Source organism: Lathamus discolor, chromosome W, assembly GCF_037157495.1.
Source record: "Lathamus discolor isolate bLatDis1 chromosome W, bLatDis1.hap1, whole genome shotgun sequence".
Lineage (NCBI taxonomy): Eukaryota > Metazoa > Chordata > Aves > Psittaciformes > Psittacidae > Lathamus > Lathamus discolor.
In genome coordinates this window covers 27,964,318-27,979,335 of record NC_088908.1, presented here as the reverse complement: position 1 = coordinate 27,979,335, position 15,018 = coordinate 27,964,318, and the positions used below count along the sequence as shown (strand labels likewise).

The 15,018-nt window shown below is 43.8% G+C and overlaps 1 long non-coding RNA gene across 4 annotated transcripts in view; it reads left to right on the top strand.

The window, feature by feature from the left end:
- Window positions 1-14,230, top strand: part of LOC136004203 (uncharacterized) — a 99,815-nt gene extending 85,585 nt beyond the window's left edge. For 3 of the 4 annotated variants that reach the window (XR_010608279.1, XR_010608281.1, XR_010608278.1), the window contains exons 3-4: window positions 6,771-8,147; window positions 12,597-14,230. This is a non-coding gene — a long non-coding RNA (uncharacterized LOC136004203). Of the gene's footprint in view, window positions 1-6,489; window positions 8,148-12,596 lie in introns of all 4 variants that reach the window. The other variant, XR_010608280.1, reaches the window with a different exon arrangement.
- Window positions 14,231-15,018: the final 788 nt, after the last annotated feature.

Genomic DNA, 15,018 nt, shown 5'->3' with positions numbered 1-15,018 from the left:
GTCCACCACTTTGTTTACAGTGTTGCAAGATGCAACCTAGTGGGTCCTTTTCATGACTCCCCCTTTGGAGGCAGTGGTACCCATGATCCTAACTTCCACCCAGATACCAGCACCTGGACAATCAGAACCAGTCTACCTTTACCCACCATGATGAGCGTCCCCTGTGACTAACGTGGTAAGGGACCAGAAAGAATGCCTTTTTAAAGAAATAAAATCAGGGGTCTTATTGAGGTCCTGAGTTGGTCCAGAGATCTGTGGTTTCTTTCAGGGAAATTCCCCAGTGCCGGCATGAAGGTCCCAGAGACTCCCCAGATCCGCAGGAAGCACAGTAGAGGGTCCCTGTTCGGGCACCAAATTGTTACTGTAAAAGTCAGTTGGAGAAACTCTCTAAGACTCAATTTGGAGTTTTAGAAAGCAGGCATTCTTTATTGCAGCACTGGGTGCACACGCGAATAGCCTCGCAAAGGTGAGCGCACCCTTTACTTGCCAGCAGCAGCTATATATTTAGCATACTCATACATATTCATAGCATTTCCAGGAACTATTTATTATATTTGCATTCTAATTACACATGCACTTGCTTGCTGAGTGGGGGTCTCTGGTGGTCACTGATAGTCTTCCTCACTGGGTTTACTGAATGACCTCAGTGCTTGTGCATGCTTGCAAGGTCCTAGTGCTAAATTAGCAGTTGGTATGTCCTTGCTTCTGTTCTGTTCCAGTCCCACTCCACATTGACTGCCACTCTGCTATCTTGAAGGATGGCATCCTTGGTCTTATTTATTGTCTTCTTAGCTGTTATCAGTCCCGTGATGTTCCTTCCCCCATCAGCCAAACATTCCTTTCTGTCTCTGTGTTAGTAAGTTAGAACACTTTGGTCTATTCTACTATGTTAAAAGCACATACATTATTGTTAGTTTAAAATTTAAGCCTACACTTGCAGGACCGGAGACATTTAATATTTTTAAGTATTTTAATCCTTTTACCTCTGCAGATTAAATCTGCAATTTTCAGTCTAGATGATTCCATGGAAACATCACCATTTGCATCTTGTTCATTTCCTCATTGTTCTGCTTTTTCAGCATACCTAGTCCAGACTCTCTTAATAGCCTGCTCTCTATTATAGAAACATGTCTCTCGCTTTTTCAGTTAGCAGTTTTTGTTTCAATTGATCTATCTGTTCCTTCAAGTCTTGGATTCACTCCCAGGTTACTTTAAACACACTAAGCAAGGCTCCTACCATGCACCCACTGTGTTGCAGGCGCTCTTTAGGCTTTGTTTGTGGCGTCTCTGCAAACTGCCCCAATACTTCAATAGATCTAGAGGTTTGATTTTTTGTTTTGGTTGGGTTTTTTCCTCACTCCTGGGCTCCAGCATCCATCTTGGATGTTCCACCAGTGGAGCACTGGGAGCCAAATCAGAGGGCAGCTTCTTTTGAACATGGTTACCAAACTCGATCAAATAACTTTTTTTTTCTCCAAAGTCGCTCACCCTGCTTTGCCAGGCTACAAACGCCAGCCTGCTCAGCGGCTGCTACAGCCGCCTGCCTGCTCAGCAGCAGCCATAAATACCTGCCGGTAACCGCACTTTTGCATTAACCCTTTATTGCCCAGAATGTTAATCTGCTACCTGTTAAAAACTTTTACCCGAGCCCGACAACAAAAAATACACAGAGCACTGTCTGCCCTCAACACACACACACGCATGGGATCCCACAAGCATGCTCCACCCAACTACAATATTTGAAACACAAAATCCAGACAATCAGTACTCCCACTACACGGCCCCACGTACAGAACATGGCACAAGGACCCTGTGAAGGCAATCAGGAAACCAGCTCCGAGAAGCATCATCGCAGTGTGAGGTGGCAGGCTCAACCTCAGCGGGCGTCCCCGCGGAGGCCCGCATCGCATGAGGTTCGGGCTTTTATACTGACCAAAATGCACACTCATTCTGACACAGGTGGCCAGCCTATGTCGGAAGAAGTGGCCAGCAATATCTAGAAAAGTCTCTAAGGGTCGATAGAAACATGGACATATTTGTATTTATTTGCCAACTTCTGCTACATGAGTATCACAGAGAGACTGTATCAAATGAGTTGTATATGGAGCCCCAAGTCTACGGTCTGCCACGGTCCGCGCAATATCCCCGCTGTTATAAATTGAGACCACAACGGATCATAATCCAATTAAAATTTTATTAATTATAGCAAGTAGAATATGAGCAAAGACAGCGCTGGACGACAGGGGAGTCTGCGCTCCGCCAACTGCCGTGTTAAGTATTTCAAACAGCCCCTTTTTATACATCTTTACTTCCTTGTTCATGAAATAGTGGAAGTACTCTGCGCATGCTTCAGTTGTTGTTAGGGGGTAGTTTCCTGCCTCCTGGTGATCGATGAGACCAAGGTGAGAAGTCTTCCTCCTTTGATCCTTCATCCATATGTCTTTGCAGGGAGTTGTTAGTCTTATCTCTGCCAGTTCCTGGGACATCTTGCGGCTATCTTATCTTGGCCAGCTGTGTTTTATCTCTGTCAGTTCCTTTACATTTGGCTTAACATATATCTTAATAAACAATACACTAGTCTATAGTTTCTCACATGGAACATCTTATAGCTATCTTTAGGCAACATCTACTATGTTTGCATAAGCGATAAGCGATTGCGGTTGGCGACTGTTAGTCTATGTAAGCTGTGTCCGGTGACTGAGTAAGCAGTTTCATACTTTTTATTGCCTAACCTTTACATTGGGCTTAACATAAATCCTAATAAACAATATCCTAATTTATAGTTTCTCACATCCCCCGTTGATTGTCCCAAAAAGAGAGACATTAATTGTTGTTTTCCCATTTTATTTTTTTTTTCCTTTGTAACCACATCTTCTCAAATTTTCTTTGATACCTTTTATAAACCCTTTCTCAGTTTTCCATTCTAACTTCCCGGAAGTCCGCCGGGATTTTGTGGCTTTTCTCCACAAAGTAATCTTTTATTTCTGGTCACCGATTAGATAATTATAATTTTCTACCTGGCAGTGTTTTGTAAGACACCCCGAGCAGTATCTGCCCCACCGGTGTCCTGAGTGGCAATATCCACGTGAAATGCCACCCGTCACATACAGTTACACTCCTACAAGGCACATACTCTCACAGGGCATATAGGAAATTCCCTTGCCCTTGTATTTCGTAAAATTATCCACTGCGGGAGGGGTAGCCGGACCTTCCCCCGCTTTCTAAGCTGCTTGATGGTTATACACAGACAAGACACAGGACAGAAAAAAACATAAACGCTTCGTCCGTCTCCGGCCGCTCCCCTCGCGGAGACACGGAACCGCGGATTAGGACTCCACACTCGCTTCGTAGCTACGCTACGTCTCAGTCACACAGAAACACATGGGATCCCACACACTCACGCTATGGTTCCGCTTACCCTTCTCCTGCTTCCTACACGGTCATTAGCAGGTCCGCCCTGGCTCCCAAAACTTGGGATGCAGCGAAAACCCGGGCTCGCCCGATCCGCCTCCAGGATCGCTTGCAGCCGCGCTATCGGTCGACGAGCCCCCAGCTTGCAAGCCCTACCTGCCACGGGGAACTCCGCTGTGCGCCAGACGTCTCTGCACGCCTTACCAGCAGCCCCGGGCCACGCGTACGCCTTACAGGCTTGGGCTTAACATAAATCCTAATAAACAATATCCTAATTTATAGTTTCTCACAATCCCCCCTTTTTCTTTTATCCTATTATTGTTTATTAGATGCTGCTTTCATTTTCAGAATTGTAAGCCAACCTTTTTCCACACTCCCAACATTTATCATAACACTCACAAGGTAATTCCTTACAATCACAGGTATATTTTTTACGTGGCATGACACATTCACAACAATCTTCATCCTCATCAATAGATACACTCTTATATTTTACCCCAGATCTCGTAGTTAAAATAAGCAGTTTAGCTATGTCAAACCGTTCTCCAATAAAGTGTAAAATATAGCGTAATATACAAGGCCCAAATATAAGTCCCAGAATCAACATGATAAGCGGTCCTGCTAGAGCAGACAACAAAGTGGTTAGCCAAGGTGAGACATTAAACCAGTTTTCATACCATGACCTGCTCGCCTCACGATCTTTCTTACGTTGATCTAACCTTTTCCGGAGTTCTACATTAAGGTTGTACAGGGAATTCAGGTTGTCCCGTCCCAGTGAAAGTGGTTATCACTTTGGATGTTTCTCAGGATATTAATTCCCACTTTAATGGTTCATGCGGGTTTCCATTTGCTTGGGTTATTATCAATAACAAAACTAATGGTATACCAGGAAAAAGGGTGTCTGTCAATTTTGCCAATTTAAGTATATTTTTACCAGTCCTGGGGAAGTTCGGCCATTGCTGTTTTTGCATCCCATTGTTCTGGTTCTTTTCTCCACAGTTTATTCCTCCTCTGCCTCGCCCGTCGACTCGGTTGCTTCGAGCCACGGGGTGTACCATCTTCTCGGCAGCAAGGGAATTCTTCAGGAGAACAGCTGTTTCGGGCTTTCTGCCTGTTTACATAGGCTTCCCACTTAAATCTGCCATTTCCTGGAACATCTTACAGCTATCTTTAGGCAACATCTGCTATGTTTGCATAAGCGATAAGCGATTGCGGTTGGCGACTGTTAGTCTATGTAAGCGATTGCGGTTATTGCCTAACCTTTACATTGGGCTTAACATAAATCTTAATAAACAATATCCTAATTCATAGTTTCTTACACCCGCTAAGAGCATACAAGAGACCTTCCCACTGCGGGTCTTGATCCAGCACATACACCATAGGGAAAGCACACAATACATCTGCATCCCCCACCCGTCTCGCTTCTCTCTTTACAGCTGCCCATTTATCGTGAGGATCTGGGGGATATAAATCAGGCTCCTTTTCCAGATCAAAAGGTCCCGGGTGAAAAGGATTATCCAGGTCAGCATCAGAATTATCAGGCGGCAGAACCTCAGGAGCAGCAACAGCAGTCTGATGAATGTGCACAGGCTCCTTCTCAGGGTCAATAGGGCCCGGGTCAAAAGGATTGTCTGCTTCCCCGTCCTCAGTCTTCGCCGGCGGCGACCGGCGGAAGTTCGGGGGGATGGGGGGGAGTGGGGGGCTGGGCTTCACTATCGCATTTTTTTACTTTAGAGTCTCTAAAATAGTTCTCCAAATGACTAACAAATTTTTCCCAGTGTCATTGCCTTGTGTGACTGCGTCCCACAGTTTAACTCCTGCACCATCACACAAAGAGATCTCAAATACGGTGGACTCATCAATCTCCAGATAACGCGTCTTCAACCATTTCCACATTAACTTTAAGTCTGTCTCTTTAAAGATTGCTCCCTTCATCTTAAGAAGGGCTGTGTAAGAAACTATGAATTAAGATATTTTTTATTAAGATTTATGTTAAGCCCAATGTAAAGGTTAGGCAATAAAAAGTATGAAATCGCTTACATAGACTAACAGTCGCCAACCGCAATCGCTTATCGCTTATGCAAACATAGCAGATGTTGCCTAAAGATAGCTGTAAGATGTTCCAGGAAATGGCAGAGATAAGACGAACAAAGGACATAGGAGTAGAGGGGTCAACAATGGGACAAAAGAGGAAGACTTCTCACTTCGGCAGAAAACGACCCCCTAACAACAGCTGCAGCATGCGCAGAGTACCTCCACTACTTCATGAACACGGAAGTAAAGATGTATAAAAAGGGACTGTTTGAACTGCTCAGTACGGCAGTTGGCGGAGCGCAGACTCCCCTGTCGTCCAGCGCTGTCTTTGCTCATATTCTACTTGCTATAATTAATAAAATTTTAATTGGATTATGATCCGTTGTGGTCTCAATTTATAACAGGCTGAAAACATCCGTAAAATGGAGGCTTCTTCCTTAGTAATATTCCCCCCCATAGTCCCGTTCCCAGCTGCTCACCTTTCCCAGGTGATCATTATGTCTGGACCTCTTCAGTGCTCCCCCACTGGCCTCCTCACCTCTCCCAGATGATAGGTTTGTGTCCGGACTACTTCGGTGCTCCCCCACCGGACTCCTCTGAGTTCAGTCGAACTATGCCACCGGTCGCCGACTCCGACAATTTAGCCCGAGTTCCTCCTGTTCGGGCACCATTTGTGGTATATCAAAACCGGACTCCAGTTCTGGTGAAATCTGAAGACCTTTTTTTCGCCTCTCGCATCCCTTTTATAGTCTACTAAGTGCTAAGCAGTAACTTTCCACTCTCTTACTTCCTTATTATCCTGATCCAGCAAAACTACTAAGGGTTACAAATATTTAAATGGTTTGGTCTGTTTCTGAGGTGCACATCCTGCTTTATCTTGCAAACAGCCTGCTTTGTTTTGCTAACTGATCTTTACCCTTCATTGTTCTCTTTATGTTCCCAAGGCTTAAGCCCAACCAGGGCAATAGCACCTGGTGTTTTCTTTACCCACCACAACATTAAGCCCGATATTCAGTGTATGCATCTCATGCTTTTCTCTCATAGTATCACTCACATCAAGCACAGACAGCAAAGCAGGAGGTGCAGGCACACAAAAACCTTGGTAAAGGAATGCAGATGACCTCCGAAGCCTATAAAATGCTTAATGGTACTGCTGATTCAAAAGCTAAAAGTTGCCTCATATCTACATATATAACATTAAGTTGATACAGGGTTAATAAATGTACAATGGAACAATACAGGGGATTGTATAAGAGAGTTAGAAGAATTCCTTGCTTAAACAAAAGTATTGTCTGTTGTAAACACCTATCATGCTTACTAAACAGAACAAGGCACAAACTACTGATAAGGGGAAGAGACACAGGCCTGGTTCTACTGATAAGCAACTATTGACAAAGAAATGTGAATGTCTGGGTCTATTGACAAGGGGGAGAAGCAGATGGTTTATGGCTGGGATACCGACCAAACCATAAAGCCATGCGGGAAGATTAAAAGGTGAAAAGTTTAAGAAGAGGAAGACTCATTTACTTCATCTTGAAGACCCCTGCCCACAGGAGGAAGACTCATTTACTTCATCTTGAGACCCCTGCCCATGACCAGAGGGGGGCACTGCGCAGGCACAAAGGACCTTCTAGCTCATTATAATACGAAGCGGGGACAGATACTAAATATGTATAGGCGTATCAGTAATCTAATGCATATGTATGCCTTAAGGGAATAAATGCAAAGGAAAAACGACCCTGGGTGTGCATACTTTGGAGGAACGATCCCCATGCACCTCAGAGCTGAATAAAGCATACCTACTTTACAACTTTAATGAGTTGTGGAGTCAATCCGCGTATCAAAGTAAACCTACTAAAGGTGATATGCACTGCAACAGTTTGATGTTTTTGAACATCATGAATGTTTACTGCAAATGTCTTCCACTTTGGGTTTTGATTCCTGAAGTATGCAGCATTTGTAAGTATTTAACAACATCTAGAAAACTGTTATTGCTGTGAGAAACTATAGTCTAGGGTATTGTTTATTAAGATTTATGTTAAGCCCAATGTAAAGGTTAGGCAAACAGCCACCAGACACAGCATACACAAGATAAGATAACCACAATCGCTTACACCAACTAAACCAGAGACCGCTTATGCAAACATAAGATAACTGCAAGATGTTCCAGGAACTGGCAGAGATAAGACGAACAACTCCATATAAGGACATAGGAGTAGAGGGGTCAACAATGGGACAAAAGAGGAAGACTTCTCACTTCGGCCTCAACGACCATCAGGAGGCAGAAAACGACCCCCTAACAACAGCTGAAGCATGCGCAGAGTACCTCCACTACTTCATGAACACGGGAGTAAAGATGTATAAAACGGGGCTGTTTGAACTGCTCAGGACGGCAGTTGGCGGAGCGCAGACTCCCCTGTCGTCCAGCGCTGTCTTTGCTCATATTCTACTTGCTATAATTAATAAAATTTTAATTGGATTATGATCCGTTGTGGTCTCAATTTTCGGGTGCCGTGACTCAGATAAGGAACGGTGGGCTTTGGTCCTCCGTGGAGGCGCCCCGCGACATTTCGCGGCCCCGCGACCAACAGCTTACCTCATCCTTACCGACGAACCTAAATTCTAGAATAATGAGCAAAGGAGAAACCAGTAAAATCCCATAAAATTCTGTGCACGGGAGTCCGGACGAAGACGCAGGATGCGTAAGTATATTGCGAAATTATTCACAGAGCGAAATTGTTCGCGGCAGAGATTGTTCGCGGGTTTACCGTTCGGGCGGGATTGGGTTTCCTGGAATATAACAAATGAGAGGTTCGATATACTGAACCAAGCGAGTGTGGACCCTTAAGTACTGCGTTTCCCATCTCCCGCGAGGGACTGGGCCAGGAACAAGGGGGAGCGAGTGAGTGCGTGTTCGGAGATATTCCAGAAGATGGGGGCGAAGGGCAGCAAGCCTTCGACTCCCATGGGATGGGTCCCCATTGTACCTAAGAATACCCCTCTGGCATATATCTTAGACAATTGGAGATGTCTCCCTGGAACCCTAGGGAAAGATAAGCAAAAAAAAAATGATAGAATATTGTACTAAGATATGGGGAGGGAAGAAGATTTTTAAAAATGGTTTTTGGCCAATCTATGGGTCAGAAGAAGATTGGGTAAGACAGCAATTAAACCTCTGGGTTAATAATAAAAAAACCCTTAACCCTGAGGAGAGTCAATATGCGGAAGTGTGGCTAAAAAGACCGGGAGCTAGACTTTACCCGCTGAATGAGATAAAAAAAAACTAAACAAAAGAAAAAGAAGGTATAATATGAAGCGGGGACAGATACTAAATATGTATAGGCGTAAGGGAATAAATGTAAAGGAAAAATGACCCTGGGGGTGCATACTTTGGAGGAACGATCCCCATGCACCTCAGCGCTGAATAAAGCATACCTACTTTACAACTTTAACGAGTTGTGGAGTCAACCCGCGTATCAATTTGGCGAGCCAGGCAGGAGGCCTCTGTTCGGCTGCAGGATCGGGTGAGGAGCGGATATCCTAAGCCCCCCCCCCCAGGCCGCTTGCCTGGGGGAGCTCCGCTTCTCATCCGCTCACTGTGGGGACAGACAGCGACCTGCGCCGGCTGCGGAGAGGCGGTATGCTTGGAATTTAGGTACTTTGGGGGGCCTGTAGGGCGTACGAGTGGCCGGGGCTGCTGGTAAGGCGTGCAGAGACGTCTGGCGCACAGCGGAGTTCCCCTTGGCAGGTAGGGCTTGCAAGCTGGGGGCTCGTCGACCGATAGCGCGGCTGCAAGCGATCCTGGAGGCGGATCGGGCGAGCCCGGGTTTTCGCTGCATCCCAAGTTTTGGGAGCCAGGGCGGACCTGCTAATGACCGTGTAGGAAGCAGGAGAAGGGTAAGCGGAACCGTAGCGTGAGTGTGTGGGATCCCATGTGTTTCTGTGTGACTGAGACGTAGCGTAGCTACGAAGCGAGTGTGGAGTCCTAATCCGCAGTTCCGTGTCTCCGTGAGGGGAGCGGCCGGAGACGGACGAAGCGTTTATGTTTTTCTGTCCTGTGTCTTGTCTGTGTATAACCATCAAGCAGCTTAGAAAGCGGGGGAAGGTCCGGCTACCCCTCCCGCAGTGGATAATTTTACGAAATACAAGGGCAAGGGAATTTCCTATATGCCCTGTGAGAGTATGTGCCTTGTAGGAGTGTAACTGTATGTGACGGGTGGCATTTCACGTGGATATTGCCACTCAGGACACCGGTGGGGCAGATACTGCTCGGGGTGTCTTACAAAACACTGCCAGGTAGAAAATTATAATTATCTAATCGGTGACCAGAAATAAAAGATTACTTTGTGGAGAAAAACCACAAAATCCTGGCGGACTTCCGGGAAGTTAGAATGGAAAACTGAGAAAGGGTTTATAAAAGGTATCAAAGAAAATTTGAGAAGATGTGGTTACAAAGGAAAAAAAAAAAAATAAAATGGGAATACAACAATTAATGTCTCTCTTTTTGGGACAATCAACGGGGGATATTAGGAAAACCTTCATAACCTGACATATGAGTGCATAATAAGTTTTGAACAGTGGAACCTGCTGTGGATACTAGGGCAGTGTAAATTTTGCTGGAACTGAAACTATGTTCTAATGACAGGGGAGTTGATCTGCAGAACCCAGAGATACTATCTTACTGAATCCCCTGAGAATATCATAAAACTTGTGTGTGGGTGCTCTCATATTTTAAGTGCATTTGCAGAGCACTGGGAAAGAGAAGCTATAGAGATTTGTAAGAGATTGTTTGAAATGGGAGCCGGTCAAAACAAGGGAATTCTGAAGAAAAGCCCATTGGGTTACATTTTGGCACATTGGAAAGAACTGGGAGGTTCTTCTGGGGGCTCGGTAAACAAGAAAACATTGGTAAAATATTGTAATCAATGGTGGCCTTTATAAACTTTGGAAAATCAGGAAAAATGGCCTAAAAATGGAACTCTGAATTCTAATGCATTTTTTTACAATTTATGTTGGTTTTGAGGTGGCCAAGAAAATGCAATGAAGTAATGCATGCAGATATGTTTCGCTTTAAGAAAGCACCTGGAGTGGCAGACAGAATGTGAAATTAATATAACTCTGCCAGATCCCTAATTTTGGTTTTGGAAAAGGACAAGGAAAAACAGAAAGCTAAGATGGAGAGATGTTGTTCAGCCTGTGATATTGGGACAGTCATCAAGAAAATTATATATCACAGGTACCTCCGAGAGGAGCACCCTCTGCCTCTGTCCTATCAGGTATTGATAAGGAGGAGGAAATTGCTGTCACTGGCAACAAGCAGCACATTCACATTCAGGGTTAAGAAGGGGTTAAACCAGAAGTGCTGTTGCAGGGGCAGGCATCTGTAACCCCTGCAGAGCAGGGTGAGCACCTGTGAAAAATAATAAATAAATAAATAAAAAAGGGAAAACCAAAGGGGAAAGGAGGGAAGCTCCTGCAGTTCCTGTGTTTGAGCATGAGATGGGTGCTGGGGCAGGCAGACAGACATGTTGACAGGCGGGATTGAACGGTTGATGTATAAATGTGGATGGGAGTGAAGGAGGAAGCATGGAGAGTGTATAGGAATTGGAAATAGGTAGAAAAGAAAAAACTGGGTCGTGCTACAGCCACGGCTGCGCTGGTTGCTTTAAAACTGGTGGAGGATGAATGTCGGACAGAAGTGGGGGAGTGACCTCCTCTTCTGGGGAACCGGATCGGTGTGAGTGCTATGAGGAGTTTGGACGCTGGGAGTGAGACTACCCTAGTGGGAGTGCCATGGGGTGGCTCGGGTGACTGAATTGGAACTAGGCTGACGGGACCAGGGGAATCTTCCCTAGCAGATCCACTGGTTATAATGGAATTTTTGGTTGATACAGGTGCAATGTATTCAGTTTTAAACAAAGCTTTAATACCTTTGGGGACGATTATATGATGATAAAAGGGGCGACTGGCCAAGGTGAAAAGGCTTATTTTTGTAAACTACTAAAATATCAATTGGGAAAACAATGGGGCATCCATAAGTTTTTGTATATGCCTAACTCCGCAAAAGCTCTTTTGGGGAGAGATTTGTTAGAACACTTGGGAGCAACCTTTACTTTCAAAGGAGGCGAGATCACTTTAAAAGTAAAGGACCAACAGTATATAGAGATGTTAAAAGCTTAATTTTGATCACTAATCATGTCGAGGGAGAAGTCAGATTGAAGATATACTGGATCAGGTATTCCCAGGGATATGGGCTACAAACATACCTGGAAGAGCTCTTAAAAGTATACCAGGTACAAACGGGGAACGTGCTGTTACAGTATGTAGATGATCTGCTCATAGCAGGGAATAATAAGGAGGATGTAAGAAAAGAAAGCATTGGATTTCTAAACTTTCTTGCACAAAAGGGCCTACGGGTATCACAAGAAAAGTTACAATTTGTGGAGGAAAAAGTGAAATATTTGGGACATTATTTGTTTAATGGCCAGAAAATATTGGAGCCAGTCGCATTAAAGGCCCAGTGACGAGACCCCACTGGAAAGTAATCAGTACTCCAGGTGACACCAAGAAAATCCTGAAAAGATAACGTAATGATAGAGACTTTATTTAATTATTTTGCCGCATTATCTTTTGGTATAAAGTGTGTATTGCTGTTTATATTTGCTATAATTATTTCTCCTCTTTTCTATTATATATGGAAGCGTACAAAGTGTGTTGAAGGAAATTGTTAAACTTATGCAACCACACAATAGTGAATATAGAAGATATGCTGATGTAAATAATGTATGTACTCTAGATATACGAATTAGGTGTAATAATTTGAATTGCAATTGTTATCCATTTGCTTGTTTTAGGTGTAAGGTATGTCAGGATAACTGGTGGACACACTGTGAATGTGGATGCCCTCCAATAGGAGTTTGCACACAGTGTTGGAAAATCCAAAGAACTCTCACTGAGTGGAAATTAAAACAATTAGAGTCTAAAACAAGAAATTATTTGGGAATCTTGTGAGTGGTGGGAGATTTTTGCCAAAGGAATAAACCCTCAATATTATTGTTACCACTCCAATGAACCAGTCCCCTTTATAGCCGAAATTTTGATTATAAAGTGTAGAAGGGAAGTACTAACTGTATCTTGCTTTGCCCCATTAGTTAAGGCTGCAAAGTGGGAAGCCTATGTAAACAGGCAGAAAGTCCGAAACAGCTGTTCTCCTGAAGAATTCCCTTGCTGCCGAGAAGATGGTACACCCCGTGGCTCGAAGCAACTGAGTCGACGGGCGAGGCAGAGGAGGAATAAACTGTGGAGAAAAGAACCAGAACAATGGGATGCAAAAACAGCAACGGCTGAACTTCCCCAGGACTGGTAAAAATATACTTAAATTGGCAAAATTGACAGGCACCCTTTTTTCCTGGTATACCGTTAGTTTTGTTATTGATAATAACCCAAGCAAATGGAAACCCACAGGAACCATTAAAGTGGGAATTAATATCCTGGGAAACATCCAAAGTGATAACCACATTCACTGGGGCGGGACAACCTGAATTCCCTGTACTACCTTTATGTAGAACTCTGGAAAAGGTTAAATCAACGTAAGAAAGATCGTGAGGCGGGCAGGTCATGGTATGAAAACTGGTTTAATATTTCACCTTGGCTAACCACTTTGTTTTCTGCTCTAGCAGGACCGCTTATTATATTGGTTTTGGGACTTATATTTGGGCCTTGTATATTTTACACTTTATTAGAGAACGGTTTGTCATAGCTAAACTGCTTATTTTAACTACGAGATCTGGGGCAAAATATTAGAGTGTATCTATTAATGAGGATGAAGATTATTGTGAATGCGTTATGCCACGTGAATGTTATGCCTATTGTAATTGTGGGGTATTACCTTGTGAGTGTTATGGTAAATGTTGGGATTGTGGAAAAAGGTTTGCTTGCAGTACCGAGAATGAAAGCAGCGTCTAATAAACAATAATAGGATAAAAGAAAAAGGGGGGATTGTGAGAAACTATAGTCTAGGGTATTGTTTATTAAGATTTATGTTAAGCCCAATGTAAAGGTTAGGCAAACAGCCACCAGACACAGCATACACAAGATAAGATAACCACAATCGCTTACACCAACTAAACCAGAGACCGCTTATGCAAACATAAGATAACTGCAAGATGTTCCAGGAACTGGCAGAGATAAGACGAACAACTCCATATAAGGACATAGGAGTAGAGGGGTCAACAATGGGACAAAAGAGGAAGACTTCTCACTTCGGCCTCAACGACCATCAGGAGGCAGAAAACGACCCCCTAACAACAGCTGAAGCATGCGCAGAGTACCTCCACTACTTCATGAACACGGAAGTAAAGATGTATAAAAAGGGACTGTTTGAACTGCTCAGGACGGCAGTTGGCGGAGCGCAGACTCCCCTGTCGTCCAGCGCTGTCTTTGCTCATATTCTACTTGCTATAATTAATAAAATTTTAATTGGATTATGATCCGTTGTGGTCTCAATTTATAACATTACAATTACAATTTGCACACTGAGTCAGTATTTATAACTTCAACCAATACAATACAAACTCCTGATGAGAGCATTTTCCTCACCATCTCAGATAATTTCAAAATTTCCACACCATTCCTTAAACAAACACACATACGTCACTGGTATTGTACAGCCTTCACAAAAGAGGTCCATGAACTTCCAGTTCTTATAATTTGATAATGTTATTTAAAAAATACATGAGGCATTAAAAGAAATAAAGGACAATGAGTAAATGTTTATCAAACCTTATAGCATTTCTCTTGCAGCGTTTTTCTTTCACAATTGCTTTGTCAATTCCCCCATCCCCTGCATGTTATCCTTCTTGGCTTCCCTACCCTCTAGTTTGTGACCGTCATCCCCATTGTCCCAGCATTTGAGCAACCAGGTGACGTCAGCTGTGCTGCCCTGAAAAACGGGTGAAATCTTTTCGCATATTCTGCAGCACAGTCAAGGTCAGGGATCGAGAAGTTACCTCATCTTTTTCCTGCTCCTTACAGGACAAGGCTCTATAGGCGTAGGCCAAGCCCTAACACGTTGCAGCGAGTTGTCCCCCTCTGGTATTGCCAGGACAACAGCACACCGTGCCTAAGTATTCTACTAGTTTTTCTGGATTCTGCATTTGTTCTGGAGTGAAATTCTAAAGCACTGGAGGGGGCAGCTGGCCTAAGAACTTTCCCATATGATCCCACAGACCTTGCCACTCATGACTGTGCAGCCTCAGGGAAGATCTCGGTAATATTCTTAAATGGTTGATTAACCTTAGACAAGACCCAAGCCAGACCCTTGAGACAAGGGGGACAGAAAATCACAAAATGGAATATATAAACCTTTAGAATCAGTTTTAAGTAATGTTAAGTAATGGCTTTGTAACAGTAGCAATGGAAAATTACTGAAGTGCATGATACATAGAAAAAAAATAGAGTGCAGCTAGAGAACACACTGAGCATTCTTGTACAAGATAAATTGTTATAGTTGACACAGTTTTAAGAAAAACAGTCTAGAGGAACAGGACACAGGGATAAGGAGTATCTGGGAAT